This window comes from Leptonychotes weddellii, chromosome 5, assembly GCF_054177405.1.
Source record: "Leptonychotes weddellii isolate Sample4059 chromosome 5, ASM5417740v2, whole genome shotgun sequence".
In the NCBI taxonomy this organism is placed as follows: domain Eukaryota; kingdom Metazoa; phylum Chordata; class Mammalia; order Carnivora; family Phocidae; genus Leptonychotes; species Leptonychotes weddellii.
In genome coordinates this window covers 140,687,836-140,710,646 of record NC_138373.1, presented here as the reverse complement: position 1 = coordinate 140,710,646, position 22,811 = coordinate 140,687,836, and the positions used below count along the sequence as shown (strand labels likewise).

The following is a 22,811-nucleotide window of genomic DNA, read 5'->3' as shown; positions in this document are numbered from 1 at the left end:
TCTGAAACACTGATCTTAATATCTTTCTTATGCTTAATATCTTTCTGATAACCCTCTTAATTCCTGGTTGCTTGCAGAATAAAGACTAAGCTTCTTGACATGTTATAAGGCTCTTCACAATCTGGAGTAAACCTGTGTTTTCTCCCCTCGTATTTTATTGTCTTTTTGTTTTTCTTTGAAGGTAAATACATAATAATTTTGACTCTTCAAATAATTCAGAGGTAAATGTTGTATTTTTGCATACATTTTTCTATGTTAATGCAAATCTTATAAATGGAAATAATGTGTAGATATAAATGAGTTAATACATGTAAAACATTTAGGATATTAACACAATATTCTGCAATTTGCTTTTTTAACTTAATATGTTTGGTTAACTCTCAAGGTCTATACATAGAGATCAAACTTAATTACTTTGGTAGTTGATATTCCATGGTGTAGGTGAATCTTAATTAATTTTTCCCTTTTTGATGGACATTCACAAGCTTTCTCTTTTGTAATATTAAAATTATATGGTAACTGGTTTTGTTACCAGTCTTCATATTAGTACTCTTATTTCATAGGCATCTAGAGGAATTTGCAGAAAAAAATTGTGAAACAAGAAGCAATAAGAGGATCTGTGTACCACCAATTATAAATAATACTAAAAAAAAATATTCTGGTGCCAGAATAGAGAAATCAATGAATACAAGAAAACCCCTAGAAATAGATCAGCAGTGCATATAAGAATTTACTATAAGATAAAGTTGATATTTGAAAGATGCAAGAAAAGGAAAAAATCATTCAATAAATAGTCCTGAAAAAATGTTTTAATGACTACCTCATACCATTTAGTATCCCTTCCCTCACATTTGCCTGTTATCTTGTAGTCCAGAGACCATGAGTTTTATCCATTCCAGAGAACAAATCTCCCATTCTGCTCTTCCAAGAACAGGAGGGGATCTGTGAATCTGATTTAGATTTTCAACCAATGTTGTTGCTTATTTCAGTATTCCATTTTTTATTTTTGAGTAGTGGTACATTGTATGGATATGTCACTATCCATTCACCTGTTAATGAACATTTCAGTTATTTCAGTTTTGGAGTATTGTAAATAAAGCTTTATGAATATTTATGTATAAATCTGTGTGGACATATGCTGTCATTTCTCTTGACTGAATACCTAGAATGGAATTGCTGACTGTGTAGTAGTTATATGTTTAACGTTTTAAGAAACTGCCAAATTGTTTCCTGAAGCGGTTGTACTATTTTATGTGCCTACCTGCAATGTGTGAGAGTTGTAGTTGGTTTAAATCCCTGTCAACATTGGTATGTGAACTCTTTTTAATCATGGCCATTTTAATAGATATGACTAGTATCTCATGCTTTCAATTTGCATTTCTCTAAAGACAAATAATGTTGAGCATCTTTTCATGTTTTTACTTGCCATCTGTATATCTTCTTTGTTGTAGTATCTGCTTCAAATCTTTTGCCCACTTTTTTTTAAATTAGGTTGTTGATTTTCTTATTAGTGTACTTTAGGATTTCTTATCTGGATTAAAAAATATATGGGAAATGTGATTTGCAAATGTTTTCTCTCAGTTCATTTCCTTTTTATTCTCTTAATGGTGTCTTTGAAGAGCAGAAACTCTTAATTTTGATGAAGTTTTAGTTTGTCTGATTTTCTTATGTAGGGCATTTTGGTGTCCTATCAAGAAATCTTTTCTTAACCTAAGGGCACAAATTTTCTCATAAATTTTCTTGTAGAAGTTCTAAGGTTTTAAGTTTTGCTTTTAAATATAGGATTCCTTTTAAAGTTAATTTTTTAAAGTTAATTTATTTTGGCCTAAGGATATCCATTTGTTTCAGCACAATTTTTTGAATTCTTTAATGATTTGCCATTGTGCCTTTGTAACAAATCAATCACATATATGTATAGGTCTAAATGTACTCTGTTTTCCTCCATTCTGTTCCACTGATTTATCTTTAATACTGTACCATCTCTTATTTACCATAAAGCTTCATCATAGTCTTAAAATCAGGTAGTGTAAGTCTCCAACTTTGTTCTTTTTCAAAGTTGCTTTGGCTAGTTGAGGTCCTTTGTATTTCCACATGAGTTTTAAAATCAGTTTCTACAAAACAAGCTTGCTGGAATTTTGATTGAATTACATTGAATCTCAAGATCAATTTGTAAAAAATTAACATCATAACAATATTGAGTCTTCTGATTTATGAACTTGATATTACCTCATCATTTGTTTAGGTCCTCTAATTTCTCTCAGTATACATATTTACACATCTACTGTCAAATTTATTCCTGAGTATTTCATATTTTTCACGCTATTGTAAATGGTATTTTTTTATGTTGAAAATAATCATTTGCTTGACAAATATTTATTGAATATTTAATGAGAAAAAAGAAGTGGACTGGGGGAACATTTGTTGTAACATATGTTGCTTTGCACAGCATTCTTCTACCCTTTGGGAGATAACCCTTCCACGTAAATGGTCCTAGTAAAGTCTGCTAATCAAGGAACCTCCTGTTTTGGCCATAGGGTTGGGCATACCATCCAAACCAATCCTAATCCTTCCACAAGATTTTCCAGTACTTGGGCAAGTGAGTGGTAGAAGGAAGAAGACAGTTCCTCTCCAGGCAGTGAACTGTTAGGATACACTATCCTGGACAATGCTCCATATGACTCCCAAATCTATATGTCCCGCTCTAATCTTTCCTTTATCTTCTAGAATATTTTTTTCATTTTTAAAAATTTAAATTCAGTTAATTAGCATATAATGTATTATTGGTTTCATGGGTAGAGGTCAGTGATTCATCAGTCTTATATATAATAACCAGTGCTCATGTAAATGGTATTTTTAAACAAAACTTTGATTTCTGATTGCTCTTTGCTAGCATATAGAAATACAGTTGCTATTTATCTATTGAATTGTATCTTGCAGCTTTGGTAAACACACTTCAATGTTTTTTGGAGCAAGCTTTTCTTTTTTAAAATGTTTTGTCTTGAATAATTTTATATTTATAAAAGTATTGCAAAGATAGGTCAGAGAGTTCCCTGTACTTTTCACACAATTTCCCTAATTAAACACAATTTTTAATTTTAGTAGCTTTTTTTTTGTAGGTTTCATAGGGTTTTCTATAAACATGATTATGTTATTTTCAAATAGATTTTCTTCTTTCTTTACAATCTCGAGCTTTTTATTTCTTTTTCTTGTAGCTGCTTTTCTAGCCACTACTTTGGTCAGAATCTCTGGCATATTTCTTGGTGGTGTTAGGGCTGCGTACAGTGTACTTAATGGTGGTACATGACATAATTAGGTTTCCTAAGTCTCTCCCCTTCTTCAGGGGGTCTGGGATGGATTCTGTTGAGGATGGGAGGTTCTCGGTGTTTGGGGGATTGAGGTGGGTCAGGGACTACCCAGCAGCAGAGGGCCTCTCTCTTTTTCTCATGTTCTTGCTGGGGCTGATGGTGCAGGGGGCACGTACTCCTAGGTGGCCATATAGACCATAAGGTCCACTGACCTGTTGCTGTAGCCAAATTCATTGTCATACTAAGAAATGAACTTGACAAAGTGGTCTTTGAGTGCAGTGCCAGCCCCAGCTTTGAAGGTGGAGGAGTGGGTGTTACTGTTAAATTTACAGGAGACAACCTGGTCCTCAGTGTAACCCAGGATATCCTTTAGGGGGCTTTCCCATGCCTGCTTCACCACTTTCTTTGTGTTACCATATTTGACATTTTTTTCTAAGTAAGTCAGATTTATGACCATCACTTTGGTAGTGGGGATGGAGAAGGCCATGTGCGTGAGTCTCCCATTCAGCTCAAGAATGACCTTGCCCATAGCCTTGGCAATGCCAGCAGATGCAGGGATGATGTTCTGGGCAACCCATGCTACAGTTTTGCAGAGAGGCCATCCACGGTAAGTCTTCTGGGTGGCAATGATGGCATGGACTGTAGTCGTAAGTTCCTCCATGATGCTAAAGTTGTCATGGACGACTTTGGCTAGGGAAGCCAAGTAGTTGGTGGTGCAGGTGGTGCAGTGTTGATGACAATCTTAAGGGAGTTTTATACTTCTCATGGTTCATGCCCATCCTAAACATGGGGGCATCAGCAGAAAGGACAGAGATGATGACCCTTTTGTCTCTAAGCCTTCTTGGAGTTCAGAAGGCTTTCAGTATCTTTGTTACCTTGGGTTCAATCCCAACCTTCTCCAAGGTAGAAAAGATACCAGAAGACTCCATAGTGTATTCAGCACCAGCATTATCCCATTGTGATGTTTGTGGTATCTAGTTCCTGGAAGATAAAGATTGGCTTTTCATTGATGACAAGCTTCCCAGTCTCAACCTTGATTGTGCCATTGAACTTGTCATGGGTGGAATCATACTGGAATATGTAGACCAGCTATTTGAGATCAGTGAAAGGGTCAATGATGGTGACAATATTTACTTTGTCAGAGTTACAAGGAGCTCTGGTGACCAGGTGCCCAATAGGGACAAATACATTTACTCTGATCATCATCGTGTCTCAGGGTTGATGCAGGAGAGGATGCAGCTGTCTATCAAATGAAGAGGAAAAGAGAGCCTTCAGTTACAATGTTGAATAGAAGTTGTGTGAACAGACATCCTTGCCTTTTCTTGATCTTAAAGGGAAAGTATTCAGTCTTTAATCATCATATGTGATGTTAGCTGTAAGTTTTTTGTAGATGTCTTTTACCAGATTGATGAAGTTTTCTTTTATTCCCAGTTCAACAGTTTATTATTAGGAATTAATGTTGCATTTTGGCACTTGTTGAGTAATGTTGGATTTCTGCACTTATTGAGATAATCATAGGACTTTTCTTTTGTAGTCTGTTAATATGATATATAATGAATGTTAAAACAAACTTGCATTCCTGAGATAAACTACATTTCATCATGATATAGTATCCTTTTTATATATTGTTGGGTTCAACTTGCTAAAATTTTATTGAGGATTTTGTGTCTGTGTTGATGAGTGATATATTGACCTGTAGTTCTCTTTTGTTGTGTATCTTTGTCTATTCTCACAGAATGCTAATCTCAGAATGTTAGGCATTATTTGTGTCTCTTAAATATTATTCAACCATTTTTGTAGAATTGGTATTCTTAAATGGTTGGCAGAATTTCTGTTGAAGCCGTATGGACCTGGAGGTTTTGTTTTGTGGAGAATGTTTTTAACTAAAAGTTCAAATTCAATTTCTTTAATAGATGTCAGACTATTCAGGCTATTTCTTTTCGAGTGAGTTTTGGTAATTTGTGTTTTTTAAGAAACTTGTCCATTTCATCTAATTTTCTGATTTCTTGTATAAAGTCATTAATATTCTACTACATGTTTTATATCTTTAGAATATGCAGTGATGTTATCTCTTTCTGATATTGGTAATTTGTGTTTTCTAGAGCAGTTTAGCTATAGATTTATCAATTTTATAGAATTTTTTTAAAGAATCAGATTTTGATTTCATGATTTTCTCTATTACTCTGTTTTCTGTTTCCTTTGGTTTCTGCTGTTCTTTAATATTTCCTTACTTAGGGCTTAATACATTCTTTTTTTTGTTGTTTCTTAAGGTGGAAGCTAAGGTCAGCAATTTGTGACCTTTCTTCTGATCTAATATTGTCATTTTAATGTTTAAATTTTCCTTTAGGTACTGCTTTAGTTGCATCCCAAAAGTTTTGATATATTGTGTTTTTTCTTTTTGGTTCAAAATATCTCATCATCTTCCTTTTTGAGATCTTCTTTGATCTACATGTTATTTAGTTTTCAATATTTGTGGGGTTTCCAGATACTTTTCTGTTAATGATATTTAATTCCACTGGTGTGAGAGAACATATTTTGAATGATTTGAATCATTGAGATTTGTTTTATGACATACAATATGGTATATTTTGATACATGTCCTGTGTTTATTTGAAAAGAATGTGCATTCAGCAGCTATTGGGTAGAGTGTCCTATAAATGTTATTTAAGTTGGTTAATAGTATTATTGAGGCCTTACATGCCCTTATAATTTTCTTTTTACTTGCTCTATCAATTACTGAGCGAGGGGTGTTGAATCCTCAAGTATAGGTAAAGTCTTTCTTTTTGCAGTTGTAACAAGTTTTTGCTTCATGTATTTTGAAGTTCTGTTACTAGATGCAAAAAACATTTAGGATTATAATATCTTCTTAATAAATTGGGTTCTTTATCATTATGAAATGATTTTCTCTATCCCTTATTCTGAATAATTTTTGCTCTGAAATGTAATTTATCCAGTGTTAATATAGTTATTCAGCTTTCTTTTGTTTATTGTCAGTATGGTTTTTCTGCCCTTTAACTTTTTATCTATTTGTGTCTTTCTATTTAAAGTAGGGTCTTGTGGTGAGCATATAGTTAGGTCTCAGTTTTTTTTAAATCCAGTCTGACAGTTTTTCCTTTTTAACTAGGGTAATTAGATCATTTATAGTTAATGTAATTATTGTTGTGGTTATATATAAATCTACCATCTTATCGTCTACTTTCTATTTCTTCCATCTGTTCTTTGTTCCCCTTTTCTGCTTTCTTTGCCTCGTTTGTATTATTTTTTAATGATTTCATAGGTTAATTTAATGACTACATTGTATCTAATATTTTTGTTTCATTTATGGCTTTATTCATTAAAATTTTTTATTTTATTTATTCATTAATTTTTAATTTATATAATTTAGCACACATTTACTAAACAGCTATTGTGTTGAGTGGTTAGAGAACGAATTTTACAGAAGGTGAATCTTGATCTAGGCTTTGGAGAAATGGTAAAATATGATTAGTTAGAGAATCTTACAGGTTAATAGAAGGGTGTGAATAAAGGCATATAAGGTACAAATTAATAAAGCAGGATTGGATAAGCTTAGCAAGAGGAACAGAAGTACAGATATTCTGAGAATATCCTAGGAAATTGAAATGCTTCAAGGAATTTATTTATTTTTATTTATCTATTTATTTTAAAGAAGTAATCATGTGTTTTTTAAATTCTGGCTGAGGGGTTCACATTCTGCAATCTTTTTTTAAATTTAAATTCAATTAATTAACATATAATGATTACTAGTTTCAGAGATAGAGATCAGTGATTCATCAGTCTTAAATAATACCCAGTGCTCCTTACATCACATGCCCTCCTTAGGGTCCATAACCCAGCTACCCCATCCCCCACTCCACCCCCCTTCAGCAACCCTCAATTTGTTTCCTGTGATTAAGAGTCTCTTATGGTTTGTCTCCCTCTCTGATTTCATCTTGTTTTATTTTTTCCTCTCTTCCCCTATGATCCTGTGTTTTGTTTCTTAAATTCCACATATAAGTGAGAATATAGGATAATTGTCTTTCTCTGATTGGCTTATTTCACTTAGCATAACGCCCTCTAGTTCCATCCACGTCATTGCAAATGGCAAGATTTCATTTTTTGATGGCTGAGTAGTATTCCATCGTATATATATACACCACGTTTTCTTTATCCATTCATCTGTCAGTGGACATCTGGGTTCTTTCCCTGGTTTGGCTATTGTGGACATTGCTGCTATAAACATTGGGATGCAGGTGCCCCTTCGGATCACTGCATTTGTGGTTTTGGGGTAAATGCCCAGTAGTGCAATTGCTGGGTCATAGAGTAGCTTTATTTTCAACTTTTTGAGGAACCTCTGTACTGTTTTCCAGAATGGCTGCATTAGCTTGCATTCCCACCAGCAGTGTCAGAGGGGTCCCCTTTCTCCACATTCTCGCCAACATCTCTTGTTTCCTGAGAGGTTAATTTTAGCCATTCTGACAGGTGTGAGTTGTATCTCATTGTGGTTTTGATTTGTATTTCCCTGATGCCTAGTGATGTGGAGCATTTTTTCATGTATCTGTTGGCCACTTGTATGTCTTTGGAGAAATGTCTGTTCATGTCTTCTGTCCATATCTTGATTGGATTACTTGTTCTTTGGGTGTTGAATTTGATAAGTTCTTTATAGATTTTGGATACTAGCCCTTTATCTGATAAGACATTTGCAAATATCTTCTCCCATTCTGTCGGTTGTCTTTCTGTTGTTTCCTTTGCCGTGCAAAAGCTTTTTATCTTGATGAAGTCCCAATAGTTCATTTTTGCTTTTGTTTCCCTTGCCCTTGGAGACGTGTCTAGCAAGAAGTTGCTGCAGCTGAGGTCGAAGAAGTTGCTGCCTGTGTTCTTCTCTAGGGTTCCTGTCCTGTCCTGATCGATTCCTGTCTCACATTTAGGTCTTTCGTCCAATCTGAGTCTATTTTTGTGTGTGATGTAAGGAAATGGTCCAGTTTCATTCTTTTGCATGTGGTTGTTCAATTTTCTCAACACCATTTGTTGAAGAGACTGTCTTTTTTCCATTGGATAATCTTTCCTGCTTTGTCTAAGATTAGTTGACCATAGACTTGAGGGTCCATTTCTGGGTTCTCTATTCTGTTACATTGATCTGTGTGTCTGTTTTTGTGCCACTACCAGACTGTCTTTGATGGTCACAGCTTTGTAATAAAGATTGAAGTCAGGCATTGTGATGCTGCCAGCTTTGGTTTTCTTTTTCAACATTCCTTTGGCTATTTGGGGTCTTTTCTGGTTCCATACAAATTTTAGGATTATTTGTTCCATCTCTGAGAAAAATGTCGATGGTATTTTGATAGGGCTTGCATGGAATGTATAGATTTTTGTGGGTAGCAAAGACATTTTAACAATATTTGTTCTTCCAATCCACGAACATGGAACATTTTTTCCATTTCTTTGTGTCTTCATCAGTTTCTTTCATGAGTGTTCTATAGTTTTCAGAGTATAGATCCTTCATCTCTTTGGTTGATTTATTCCTAGGTATCTTATGGTTTTGGGTGCCATTGTAAATGGGATTGACTCCTTAATATCTCTTTCTTCTGACTCATTGTTAGTGTATAAAAATGCAACTGATTTCTGTCCATTGATTTTATATCCTGCCTCTTTGCTGAATTCCTGTATGAGTTCTAGCAATTTTGGGGTAGAATCTTTTGGGTTTTCCACATAAAATTTCATGTCATCTGCAAAGAGTGAGAGTTTGACTTCTTCTTTGCCAATTTGGATGCCTTTTATTTCTTTTTGTTGTCTGATTGCTGACGCTAGGATTTCTATTGCTATGTTGAACAACAGTGGTGAGAGTAGACATCCTTGCTGTGTTCTGATCTTAGGGGGAAAGCTCTCAGTTTTTCTCCATTGAGAATGATATTCACTGTGGGCTTTTCATAGATGGCTTTTATGATATTGAGGTATGTTTCCTCTATCCCTACAGTGTGAAGAGTTTTAATCAAGAAATGATGCTGTACTTTGTCAAATGCTTTATCTGCATCTATTGAGAGGATCATATGGTTCTTGTCCTTTCTTTTATTAATGTAGTATGTCACATTGTTTTATTTGCAGCTGTTGAACTACCCCTGCAGCCTGGAATAAATCCCACTTGTTTGTGATTAAGAATCGTTTTATATACTGTTGGATCCTATTGGCTAGTATCTTGGTGAGAATTTTGGCATCCATGTTCATCAAGGATATTGGTCTGTAATTTTCCTTTTTGGTAGGGTCTTTGTCTGGTTTTGGGATCAAAAACAAAACAACAAAATGCTGGCCTCATAGAAAGAGTTTGGAGTTTTTCCTTCCATTTATATTTTTTTGAAACAGTTTCAGAAAAGTAGGTATTAATTCTTCTTTAAATATTTGGTAGAATGTTCCTGGGAAGGCATCTGGCCCTGGACTCTTATTTGTTGGGAGATTTTTCTTACTGCTTCAATTTCCTTGCTGGTTTTGTGTCTGTTCAAGTTTTCTATTTCTTCCTGTTTAAGTTTTGGTAATTTATACATCTCTAGGAATGTATCCATTTCTTCCAGATTGCCTAATTTGTTGGCATATAGTTGCTCATAATATGTTCTTATAATTGTTTGTATTTCTTCGGTGTTTATTGTGCTCTCTCCTCTTTCATTCATGATTTTATTTATTTGGGTCCTTTCTCTTCTCTTTTTGATAGGTCTGGCCAGAGGTTTATCAGTCTTAATAATTCTTTCAGAGAACCAGCTACTAGTTTTGTCCATCTGTTCTACTGTTCATTTGGTTTCTATTTCAATTGATTTTAGCTCTAATTTTTATTATTTCTCTTCTCCTGCTGGGTTTAGGCTTTTTTTGCTTTTCTTTCTTCAGCTCCTTTAGGTGTAAGTTTAGGTTGTGTATTTGAGACCCTTCCTGTTCTTGAGAAAGACTTGTTTTGCTATCTACTTCCCTCTTAGGACTGCCTTTGCAGCATCCCAAAGGTTTTGAACATTTGTGTTTTCATTTCAGGATTGATTTTAAAAAAAGAATTTTAAAAGCCTAATATTCTCAATGAAGTTGTAAAGCATATGTACATTTTATCACTTTCCTGGCTTAACTGTCACTTTTTGAGTCTTAGGAGGATAAGTACCATTAAACAAAATAAATCATTGTATGGAAATAACTTTAAGGCCAAAATAAAGTTAAAACCTGAGAATTGACTTATTATATTTGAGTTTTAGTTTCCTCGAAACCTTCTTAATTGCCAAATAAGTTGTCTAATTCTCATCTAAATTGACCTCTTCAGTTCCTTTTGGAAGTTTCCTGTTTTAAACTGTGTAATGCTTTCTCTTAGCTTTATTTCTACTCCTGGACAACTCTCAATGCCCTTTGTATAACCTTTTCTTCTGCTGGATCCTTAAATATTGTTAAATATCTATGGTTTTCTTGTCTGTCCTACATTTCTTTCAGTTTTTGTTTTCTCACTAGTTGTTTTATATAGGTTCTCTGACAGTTTTAGTGAGGCCCAGAGGTTTTCAGACTTTGAGTTGCTTTATACTTGGTGCTGTCTACCCATCCCAGGTTTCATTTTTTTTTTTTAACTCAGAAATTGATAGATTTTAACTAATACCTACCTTTGAGAGAAGGTTTCAACTTTCCCCCATATACAAATTTTCTACTTGAGGTATTTTGAGTCTAATGGCCTCCCTCTTACAGAGTCTGGTATCAGGTACTCCCATGATTTTACCTTTTACTTAATAATTTGTTTTATGAATTTGTTGGACTGTCTTCTAACTAATATAATCCATGCTGGTACTGTGTACTAGTAACTCGAGCTTTATAGGTATTGATTATTTTGATCTCACAAGAACACTATAAGGTAGTACTATTATTATCTTTTTTTTATGGTTGAGGAATTGAAGTTCAGAGAGGTTGAATACTTTATCCAGGGCTACTCACATCAAGTAATGGAGGCAGGTTTTGAACTCAAGTAGTCTAACTTCAGAAACATGCTTCTAAATATCTATCTATCTATCTATCTATCTATCTATCTATCTATCTATCTATCATAGTCTTCTGAAAGCCTTACTTGTAAGTATGTTAGGTACTTACAATTTAGTGCCTTTAAACCTGAAGTCACTGTTTTCTCTCCTTCTCCACTGTCCTCCCCCAAATATGCTCTTCTTTTTTACATCTTAGTTTTTTTTTTTTTTCCTGGTTATTTACGCTTGAAAACTGAGTCATTCTAGGTTACCGTCTCCTTCTTTCCTCATTTGGCCCCTGTATCTTACTGATTTGTCCTTTTAATTAACTATGAATAAGTGCCTTCTACTCATTTTCATTGTCCCTTCTTAGTTGAAATTTGTTATGATCTCTCATTTGGAATAGTTTTCATTCTGTGCTAGCTGGAACTACACTTACCTTACTACTTTGTAACTGCTTATGTGTCTGTCTTCTCTATTAGACTCTGTTCTTGTAAATGTGGACCCTGAATTATGATTTTGTACTCTCAGTTCCTAGCTTAATACGTGACATACAATTGGTATACAATACATAATTTGTGAATACATGAATTAACTTGTCATTAGACCTTAGTTTTTTAAATTGTTTTTTATTTTAATTCCAATACAATTTATATACAGTGTTATATTAGTTTCAGGTGTACAATATAGTGTTTGAACAATTCTATGCATTACTCAGTGCTCATCATGATAATTATACTCTTAATTCCCTTCACCTATTTTCACCCATCCTCTCCCCACTCTCATCTCGTAACCATCAGTTTGTTTTCTATAGTTAAGAGTCTGTTCCTTGGTTTGTCTCTCTCTTTTTTTTTCCTTGCTCATTTGTTTTGTTTCTTAAATTCCACATATGAGTATAATCATATGGTATTTGTCTTTCTCTGGTTCATTTAGTGTGGCATTACACTCTCTAGATCCATCCATGTTATTGCAAATGGCAACGTTTTATTCTTTTTTTATGGTTAAATAATATTCCATTATATATAGATATGGGTGGATTTAGATCGATCTATTTATGTATCTATGTATTGATGTATCTGTGTATCCATCGATCTATCTATAGGCTGCTTCCATAATTTGGCTATTGTAAATAATGCTGCAATAAACATAGTTGTGTATTTATCTTTTTGAATTAGTGTTTTTGTATTCTTTAGATAAATACACAGTAGTGGAATTACTGGATCATATGGTAGTTCTGTTTTTAATTTTTTTGAGGAACCTCCATACTGTTTTCCACAGTGGCTGTACCAGTTTGCATTCCCACCAACAGTGCATGTGGGTTCCTTTTTCTTCACATCCTCACCAACACTTGTTTCTTGTATTGTTGATTATAGCCATTCTTAACATGTGTGAGGTGTTTTGTCATTGCAGTTTGACTTGCATTTCTCATAATGAGTGATGTTAGGCATCTTTTCATGTATCTGTTGCCTATATCTATGTCTTCTTTGGAGAAATGTCTTCATGTTTTCTCCCCATTTTTAATTGGATTGTTTGGTTTTTTGGTGTTGAGTTGTATCAGTTCTTTATATATTTGGGGTTCTAACCCTTTATCATTAGCACATATCTTCTCCCATTTCAGTATGTTGTCTTTTAGTTCTGTTGATTATTTCCTTTGTTGTGTAGAAGTTTTCTATGTTGATGTAGACCCAATTGTTTTTTTTTTTTGCTTTTGTTTCCCTTGCTTTAGGAGACATATCTAGAAGGATGTTGTTATAGTCAATTTCAGAGAAATTATTGCTTGTGCTCTATTCTAGAATTTTTATGGTTTCAGATCTCAAATTTAGGCCCTTAATCTATTTCGAGTTTATTTTTGTATACAGTGTAAGAAAATGGTACATTTTCATTCTTTTGCATGTAGCTGTCCAGTTTTTCCAACACCATTTGTCGAAAAGAATGTGTTTTTCCCACTGCATATTTTTGGCTTCTTTATCTAAGAGTGACCATATAATTGTAGATTTATTTCTGGGTTTTGTATTCTGTCCCATTGATTTACGTGTCTGTTTTTGTGCCAGTACCATGCTGTTTTTTTTTTTAATTTTAATTTTAATTTTTTTTTTGAGAGAGATCGAGCACAAGTGAGAGAGAGAGAGCAAAAGCAGAGGGGCAGAGGGAGAAGGAGAAGCAGGCTTCCTGCTGAGCAGGGAGCCCGATGTGGTGCTGGATCCCAGGACCCTGGAATCATGACCCGAGCTGAAGGCAGACACTTAACCAACTGAGCCACCCAGGCGCCCCAGTACCATACTGTTTTTTGATTACTACAGCTTTGTAATACAAGTTAAACTCTGTAATTGTGATTCCTTCAGGTTTTTTCTTTTTCAAGATTGCTTTGGCTATTCAGGGTCTTTTGTGGTTCCATACAAATTCTAGGATTGTTTGTTCTAGTTCTGTGAAAAATGTTGTTGGTATTGATAGGGATTGCATTTAATGTCTAGATTGCTTTGGGTAATTTAGACATTTCAACAGTATTTGTTCTTCCAATCCATGAGCATAGAATGTCTTTCCATTTCTTTGTGTCATCTTGAATTTCTTTGAAATGGTGCATTTGTAAATGGGATTATTTTCTTAATTTCTCTCTCTGCTGCTTCATTATTAGTGTATAGAAATGCAACAAATTTCTGTACATTGATTTTGTATACTGTGACTTTATGGTAGTTTTTTGGTGGAATATTTCAGGTATTCTACGTATGGTATCATGTCACCTGTAAATATTGAAAGTTTTACTTCTTCCTTACCAATTTGGGTGCCTTTTATTTCTTTGTGTTGTCTGATTGCTGTGGTTGGGACTTCCATTACTGTGTTGAATAAGAGTGGTGAGAGCGGACATCCTTGTCTTATTCCTGACCTTAGCGGATAAGCTCTCAGTTTTTCCCCTTTGAGTATGATGTTTGTTGTGGGTTTTTCATGTATGGCCTTTATGTATTGAGGTATGTTCCCTCTAAACCTGCTTTGTTAAGGGTTTTTATCATGAATGGATGTTGTAGTTTGTCAGATGCTTTTTCTGCATCCATCGAAATGATCATATGGTTTTTATCCTTTCTCTTATTGATGTGATCTATCATGTTGATTGATTTGTGAATAGTATCAAAATATGTATACGTTATCTTCAAAATATGTTGTATTGTAAAATGATATCTTCAGAACTATGATAATCTTCTTGTGGTTTATAACAGTCCAAATCTTCAATTATATTTTCAAGGATGAAATACTGATTATCTTGGTAACATTTCAACAGCAAGAACAGTTTATATTCTTCCCATAATGCAGAAATGTCTTTTAACTTATATAAACCTCTGACATCTCAGAAGGATTGTGTTAAAATGGAGGAGGCAGGTGTCATAAATCTTTATTCTTTGGTAGAGAATATAATAGCTGAGTGTTAATTGCTTCCAATATTTAAGTATTTATATAAAGTAATAGGGAATTTTTGGATTCACTTTTAATACATGGCAGTAGTCCTTCATTCACTAATAATTTCTGGAGGTGGTTATATTCCCTAATAATTTCCTTATATCAAATAAATGAAGTTATTGTTCCAAGGAGAATGCATGAAAGATGGCATTCATTTTCTACATGACTAGAATTTTCTTATGCAACATGCTGCTGGCTGTGGGACTCTGAGCCTTCTTTTTGTTTTTCAAAGCACGGTTCTGCTTAACTGTTAACTCTGTGCTTGTGCTTTATTTGCAGCATCTGGCGAGGCCCCAATGTGAACTGCACAGACAGTTCGGGTTACACTGCTTTACACCATGCAGCCTTAAATGGACATAAGTAAGTGCTATTTATTTGGACTAGAAACCTGGTGTATTTAGTTACATGTGATGAAATTCATTATGTTGATAATACCTATCTCATGTTGCCAGGAGTTTCCTGGGCTTAGGTGAATTTGAAGAGGCACTAGGTGGCAACACTGACAATTTAAACTTGGTAAGAATGTTGCTGTGGATGATTATGTGCAGAGTATAAACCAAGAGAATTGTTCTAAAATAGTCAAATATCACGCAAGAAGAATAGAAGAAGTGACAGGACATGTTAGTTATGTGTAGTTTTCAGGGGGGGAATGGGATAAAACCAATTAGTAATGCCACCCTACCTTTTTGGGTGTCTTTATCTAACATGGGGAGTATTCACCGAGAGTAAAATCTTAATAGGTTCTTACTATGAATATGAACCACTTCAAAATCCTTCAAATTTAGGAAATATGCTTTTTCTATGTCATTCAAGATAGTCTTTCTAAAGGTTTTAAATTTCTTTAACCTTTGGAATTATGTTTCAGTAATGTGATAGCCTACAGTATGGACAGTGAAAGACTGTGTAACCATCACCATCATTTCATTTCTAGTGTTTTATCTAGGTTACCTAATGGTTTACTGACAAATTATGAGAGTCTGAATGATTCAGATGTTCTGTTCTCCCCCATCAGAAAGAAAGGGACTCTTCATGTCTCCCTTTCCTTTCTGTTTTTCCTTTGCTCTAATGATCCAAATTATTAGTCTTCCCAGACTTGGATCATTTCATTTTACTTTTACTTCAGTTTTTTAAAGATTTGTTTATTTTAGAAAAAGAGAGTGTGTGTGTGCATGCACACGCCGGAAGGGCAGAGGGTCAGAATCTTCAAGCAGACTTCCCACTGAGCGTGGAGCCTGACTTGGGGCTTGATCCCATGACCCATGAAATCATGATCTGAGCTTGACCAAGAGTTGGATGCTTAAACTGACTGAGCCACCCAGGAGCCCCCATTTTACTAGAGTTTTTTTAGATATAGTAATTACTGCCTTAAAAATGCTAGTTACAAATAAAAAAAAAGAGCAAGCAAAAAAAAAAAAGCTAGTTACCTTTTGCTTTCCCACATAACTGTTCCTTTATTTTGTGAATTGAGACACAAGATCAAGTCACACTTGATTACATTTTATGGCCTTAAAGTTCTCACAAAAAAAAACACCCTTTTTGTCATTTATCACTGTGACATTTTTTATTTTTAAACTTATTGCATAAATCTAACATTATCATTGTTTGGATATGGAGATATATCTGTATCTATCTACCCATATATAATTATACATATACATATAGTCATAAACATAATGTTTCATCATTTGGGTTCTTAGTATTAGAATCCCCAAACAACATTTTTCATCCACTCCCTATTCTATATTATATTTCTTATACATCTAACTTAGAACCTTTTATTGTGCTGGGTCTTTTTCAAAATATATTGCTGTCCTTCTGTAGAGTGTAAAATGTATGCAGATACCTATAATCTGAATGTTTTAAAGGAATTACTATTTATTCTTCTTTGTACCAGGGTCATCAGGAATGAAGGCAAATTAAATCAGCCCAATAAATACAATGCTGATGGCTTCTTTGGAAATCTTAATTGTGTATTTAAGGGAATTCTGGTTAGGAAAATAATTGGAAAGACAGACTATCAGATCTAATGGACAGAAGATCTTGGGCCTGAGCACTGGCGCTATCCTACTTTTCTTGTTCTATCTTAGCTTGTCATGATAAGCACGTCTCAAAATAATGTTGTCCCAAAATGGATTAGCATTCATATCCATCTGTGGTTTTCAGTGGTTAGTAAATGTTTTTGATTTATACGTGATGGCCTATCAAGTTCTAACCATTGAGATATGTTTCCCTTTGGTCCACTGCATAATTTTTCGTTTCTATTAGCAATGTACAAAGTAAAGATAATTTAAGCGAATTGATTAGCAATCATTAAGATCATAAAGAGGGGGGATTTGACTAGATATCTTAGATATCTTTTAAGATCTTTTTTTTTTTTTTTTTAAGATTTTTTATTTATCTATTTGACAGAGAGAGACACAGCGAGAGAGGGAACACAGGCAGGGGGAGTGGGAGAGGGAGAAGCAGGCTTCCCACAGAGCAGGGAGCCCGATGCGGGGCTCGATCCCAGGACCCTGAGATCATGACCCGAGCCGAAGGCAGACGCTTAACGACTGAGCCACCCAGGTGCCCCTTAAGATCTCTTTAATTGCAGATATTCTCTGAGAATTATATATCTCTGCTTCTATATGAAGATCCCATCTTTTTAACACTTTCTAGAAAGATTGTACTCAGTGTCATTCTATAGGCATTGGAAAAAAGTGGGAGAATTCTAATCCCATCTTCCCATCTCTGCTAGTTATATATCTTGAGCCATTTAATTAACCCATCTAGGGCTCAGTTCAGTATAATGAATACATAAGCTAGACATTTTCCATTGTTCCTTTCAGTTATAACATTTTGTGATACACTGTTTTGGTATTTGTGGCTCAGTTATGTACTATGATGCTACAATTCTGAAGTTTGGATTTTCATCTAGAGTGTAATATCTCTTTACTTTAAATTACCCGTGGATTTTTAAAATTAGAGATGGTTTATTGAATCCTTCCCCCTCCCTTCCCTCATTTTATAGATAGAGAAATAAGCCCATTCTGGATAAATGACATAGTGGTCACTTAGATATTAAGGTGGGGCTGTGTTTAGACTTTAAGTGTTTTAGTTCTAAGTGCGTGCTTTTACCATTACTCTACATTATCTTCCTTTTGTGGCTCTATGCACATCAGTTTTCTAAACTCTTGCTGGCTTTTCTCTGTTCTGTTATCTATTTCTGGGCTGCCTCCCATTATCATCAACTAGTGTGTTCACATAGAATGCTAATTTTAATATTGGCTTAAGAAAAGATATTTGAAGGAGAAAAAAAGTCATAGTATATATCTCAGAGCCAGTTTTTTTTCTTTTCTTTGCCTCTGCTTTTCTCACTTAGCAAGGTAATGAACAATTGATTATTTTGTGTTCTTCCCAAGCAAGCCTTAGCAGTCAGCACAGAAACACATCATTTCCATGTTTGTTGCTGTTGTTGTTGTAGCCTCAGCTGTAGATTGTTTCCGAAAACATGATTTCTAGGCTAAAGTTCATGGAATCATAGAGCTAGCAGTAATAATACAGGGTTCTGTAGCTTCTTATATTGCTTTTAACACAGGCTTTTCTCCTACCCTCAACATACCGTCTAAGCCTTCATACTGCAAATTAAGCCTGTTTTATATCCTCTTATATTGTATGTTTTCCTGGGGGCTCTTGTTTATCAACTCAAGTTAATCCACAAGTGGAGCATCATTTTGTACCTGAAATACATTATTTCATAATGAACAATTCATCTCCACTTAGCCAAATCCGGACACAATAGAAAATGTACTTCTATTAGTGATTTCCTGGGTCATTTGTAATTGCAGATTAGAAAATTATTAACTTCGAATGATAGAAAAAAACATGGTCAATAGAACAAAATCCACTAGCAATGATTATAAGTTATTTCAATAGATAGGCAAGAGACCTATTTCTGTTTTTCTTTTTTATAATGTGAAAGATCCATTTTCTCTCTCATGTATTTCTGCTACAAATCTGGCTCTTTTAATTCTCTTCTGAATAGACATTAGCCAGCCAGCTGGCCTGCCTTTCTGCCTTTCTTCTTCCCTCTCTCCCTCCTTCCCTCACTTTTTTCCTCCCTATCTCTTTCCCTTTTCCATTCCTTCCTCTGTCCCTTTTTCCTTCTCTTCCTCTCTCCTCTCCTTTCCTGTTTTCTTTTCCTAATCTTTTCTCTTTAATAATAATCTTACTGTTCACTATAAGGTTTTACTAAACATGTGTATTCATATTTCAGTTCTCCTTCTCTTAGCAAATTATTTCAATTCTCCTTCTCAGCAAATTATTCCTTTTCTTTTTTTCTTGTTAAGTTTCATCTCATTAAGCTATATTGGGCACACTGTGATTCTTGGATGCTGTTTTGAGAACTGTCAGCACTAAATTATTATCATTTATAACTTTGAAATATGTATATTCTTTGTTATGTGTCAGGTTTAAGTATTTGCTGTTCTTGCTTTTCATTCTCTAAATATTTAATGCTTGAATCCTAGACTCCATTATCTGAAATCCAAACTGTATCTCAAATTATATTGAGAATCCAGATAGTAATTTATGTGTACTTTTGATTTACTCTTTCTTAAGTTTTCTAATGAAAGAAGAGAACTTCTTCTAAAAATTTATATAGTCTGGTCCATAAAGTTTCTCTTTGGATAACCTAGAAATAACTTTGATCTGATTGCTTCTTTCCTGGATAAGGATATTAAATAGTTAAAATTTGCTCTTATTCACTCTCTGGAAATCTATGAGAGTGAATTCAGTATAAACAGAAGCTCCAGTTAGAAAATTAGGAGTGGATTGTCCTAAGGTCTTTTGACCATGTCAAACACATTTGCAACTCTATTTCTGTTAAGGAGAAGTAAAATCTTCAAGAAAGTCTGAAATCAAAAGAGCCTTAATTAATGTGAGAATTTCATTAGTTTGTTAAATACTCTATCCATATGAAGATGATTTGTATTTATTTCAAAGTTCTTTGGACTGGTAACGAGGGAGGATGGAACAAAATAAATGTCTTTGGTTATGATTTAATTATAGGGAAATTTGCTTTTGAGGTAAAGAAATTTGAATTTTGAACCTTCCCAATTAACTTAATTTTGCTCAGAACATATCCTGAAACTTCTTAAAAGATATATGAATTAGAAGTATATTTATATCTATCAGAAAATGAAACAAATTATAGTAGCAAAAATTAATACTTTTAGAATTCCTATTTTTACCTGAACTTATATATTAGCCTCAAGCTGCAAAATGTTGCAATGATTTTTTTTTTTTAAAGATTTTATTTATTTATTTGAGAGAGAGAAGGAGAGACAGTGAGAGCACAAGTGGGGAGGAGAGGGAGAAGCGGGCTCCCTACAGAGCAAGGAGCTCGATGTGGGGCTCGATCTCAGGACCCTGGGATCATGACCTGAGCCAAAGGCAGAAGCTTAACTGACTGAGCCACCCAGGTGCCCCAAAATGTTGCAGTGATTTAAATTGCATTATTATTAAATTTAATTTGATATTTTGTTTTACTCCTGGGGAATGGAATTGTTTTTTCTGTGATCTCATCGACCACATTTACTTTAGGATTTTAGAGCAGTTCTTATTTATGAAATGCTACATATAAGAAAGAATGCCACTTTATGATCAAGATATAGATGTTACTTCACTGTTTGCTATATTATGAACATTGTTCATCAGTATAACTTAATATTTCATGCCTAGTAACCAAGCGCAGTCAACATGTTCATTTGAAAGATATAAGGAACAACTTAAATAAAAATGAAAATCAATACGGTGCCTGCATGCCTCAGTTGGTTAAGCGTCTGCCTTCAGCTCAGGTCATGATCCCAGGGTCCTGCGATTGGGTCTCGCATCAGGCTCGCTGCTCAGCGGAGAGTCTGCTTCTCCCTCTACCCCTAGCCCCTGCTCATGATCTCTCTTTCACTCTTTCTCTCTCTCAAATAAATAAAATCTTTGAAAAAAAAGAAAATAAATAATACTGATTTGGGTAGGATCCTAGTGTTAAATACCATTCTAGTTTAGATATTAGAGATAGTACCTGAAATTTAATTTATTCTTAATGAATATGGAGGAAAAGGGCCTGTTTAATACATTATTACTTGTGATATACATGGATACCTCATAAGATGTATAAATGACAGTTGGTTGATTAATATTTTATTTATGATTCAGTAGGACTGACAGGCACATTTTTATCAGAAATATAACTTCATATTTCATAAATACGTTTTCACATTAGAAATCTGAGCCGTGCCTGTTCATTAGCTGATGTCTGTGAATAAAATGAACAAGTTTGGGGCCCCTGAGTGACTCAGTTGGTTAAGCATCTGACCCTTGATTTTGGCTCAGGTCATGATCTCAGGGGCATGGGGCAGAGCCCCAGGCAGGGCTCCCTGCCCAGGGGGGAGTCTGCTTCTCTCCTCCTCCCTCTCCCTCTGCCTCTTCTCTCACTGGCTCTCTCTCTCAGATAAATAAGTCTTTAAAAAAATAAATTTAGTAAAATGAATGAAAAGAAAACACATAAATATAGGGCGCCTTGGTGGCTCAGTCGGTTAAGCATCTGCCTTCAGCTCGGGTCATGATCTCAGGGTCCTGGGATCGAGCCCCGATTGAGTCGGGCTCCCTGCTTAGTGGGGAGTCTGCTTCTCCCTCTCCCCACTTGCTCTCTCTGTGTCTCTTTCACTCCCTCTCTCAAATAAATAAATAAAATCTTTAAAAAAGGTAAATAGTATTTAGTTAGTATTGTATTGTTCACTGGAGGCAATTTCATAGGCATACAGATTGTTCTTTTCAGATTTACATATTAGGTAGTGGTAATATGACACAATACAAATGTCAGTAAGTTAGTTTTTTCATTATTCCATCAATCTTCCTGATAAAGAATGGATGTATATCACATACATTATTAGAAAATGTCAACAAGAATTGAGCCAAAGAACAAATTAAACTGAATGGATTTCATGAGAGTAAAAGAAAATAGGATTGATAAACCCATTAAACTTTCCTCTTACCCTTTGAAAGTAAATGCCTTTAGAAGTTTCAAATTATTTTTTTAATTGGTTAGGCATTGAGGAATAAAGTTAAAACTCTTCACAGAAGTATCTTTCTCTGATACATGAATTTGGAGAAGTCTGTTTTGTGACTAGTATAAATTCTACTTTTTAGATCCAGATAATTAACTGTGTCTTCTTTTGGTATCGCTTTACCTTTTATTGAAATGCTGAAATGCGGGGTGCCTGGGTGGCTAGTTGTTAAACATCTGCCTTCGGCTTAAGTCATGATCCCAGGGTCCTGGGGTTGAGCCCCACATTGGGCTCTCTGCTCCTCGGGAGGAGCTTGGCGGGAGGCCTGCTTCTCCCTCTCCCACTCCCCCTGCTTGTGTTCCCTCTCTTGCTGTCTGTCTCTCTGTTAAATAAATAAATAAATAAATAAAATCTTTAAAAAAAATTAAAAAAATGCTGAAATGTTTCATTAAAAAAAAGAATCACTGGGATTGCTAAACATTGCTGCAGCTTACCTTGAGAAGTGTTTGTTTGCATACGATTTTACAGTCATACCTGTTTTTTATTTGATTCACACCAACCCTTTGGAGGCTGGCAGGAAGATGTAGCCTCTGAATTCTATTTTAGCAATATCTGAAAGACTGACAGAGGCTATTTGATTTGCCCAAGGTGACCAAATTAGTAAGTAGTAGAAAGTTGGAACTCTAAAGCAGATATTCTGATTTTTAACTGCTTTTTTTTTATTTAAAAATAATTTATTTCAATAAGTACATATTTCTTGATTCTCAATAGGAATTTTGACCAAGAATTTATATTAAGTGTTACCAAATATTTTCAGTCTTTATCAAGAATCCTGGGTTTTTTCTACCTTTTTTTTTTTTAATTTTTTTTTTATTCTTATGTTAATCCCCATACATTACATCATTAGTTTTAGATGTAGTGTTCCATGATTCATTGTTTGTGCATAACACCCAGTGCTCCATGCAGAATGTGCCCTCCTCAATACCCACCACCAGGCTAACCCATCTTCCCACCCCCCTCCCCTCTAGAACCCTCAGTTTGTTTTTCAGAGTCCATCGTCT

The 22,811-nt window shown here is 34.7% G+C and overlaps 1 pseudogene; it reads right to left on the bottom strand.

Annotated features, from left to right (window-relative positions):
* Positions 1-2,896: 2,896 nt before the first annotated feature.
* On the bottom strand, positions 2,897-22,282 carry LOC145721371 (glyceraldehyde-3-phosphate dehydrogenase pseudogene; annotated as a pseudogene).
* Between the last annotated feature and the right edge of the window lie 529 nt (positions 22,283-22,811).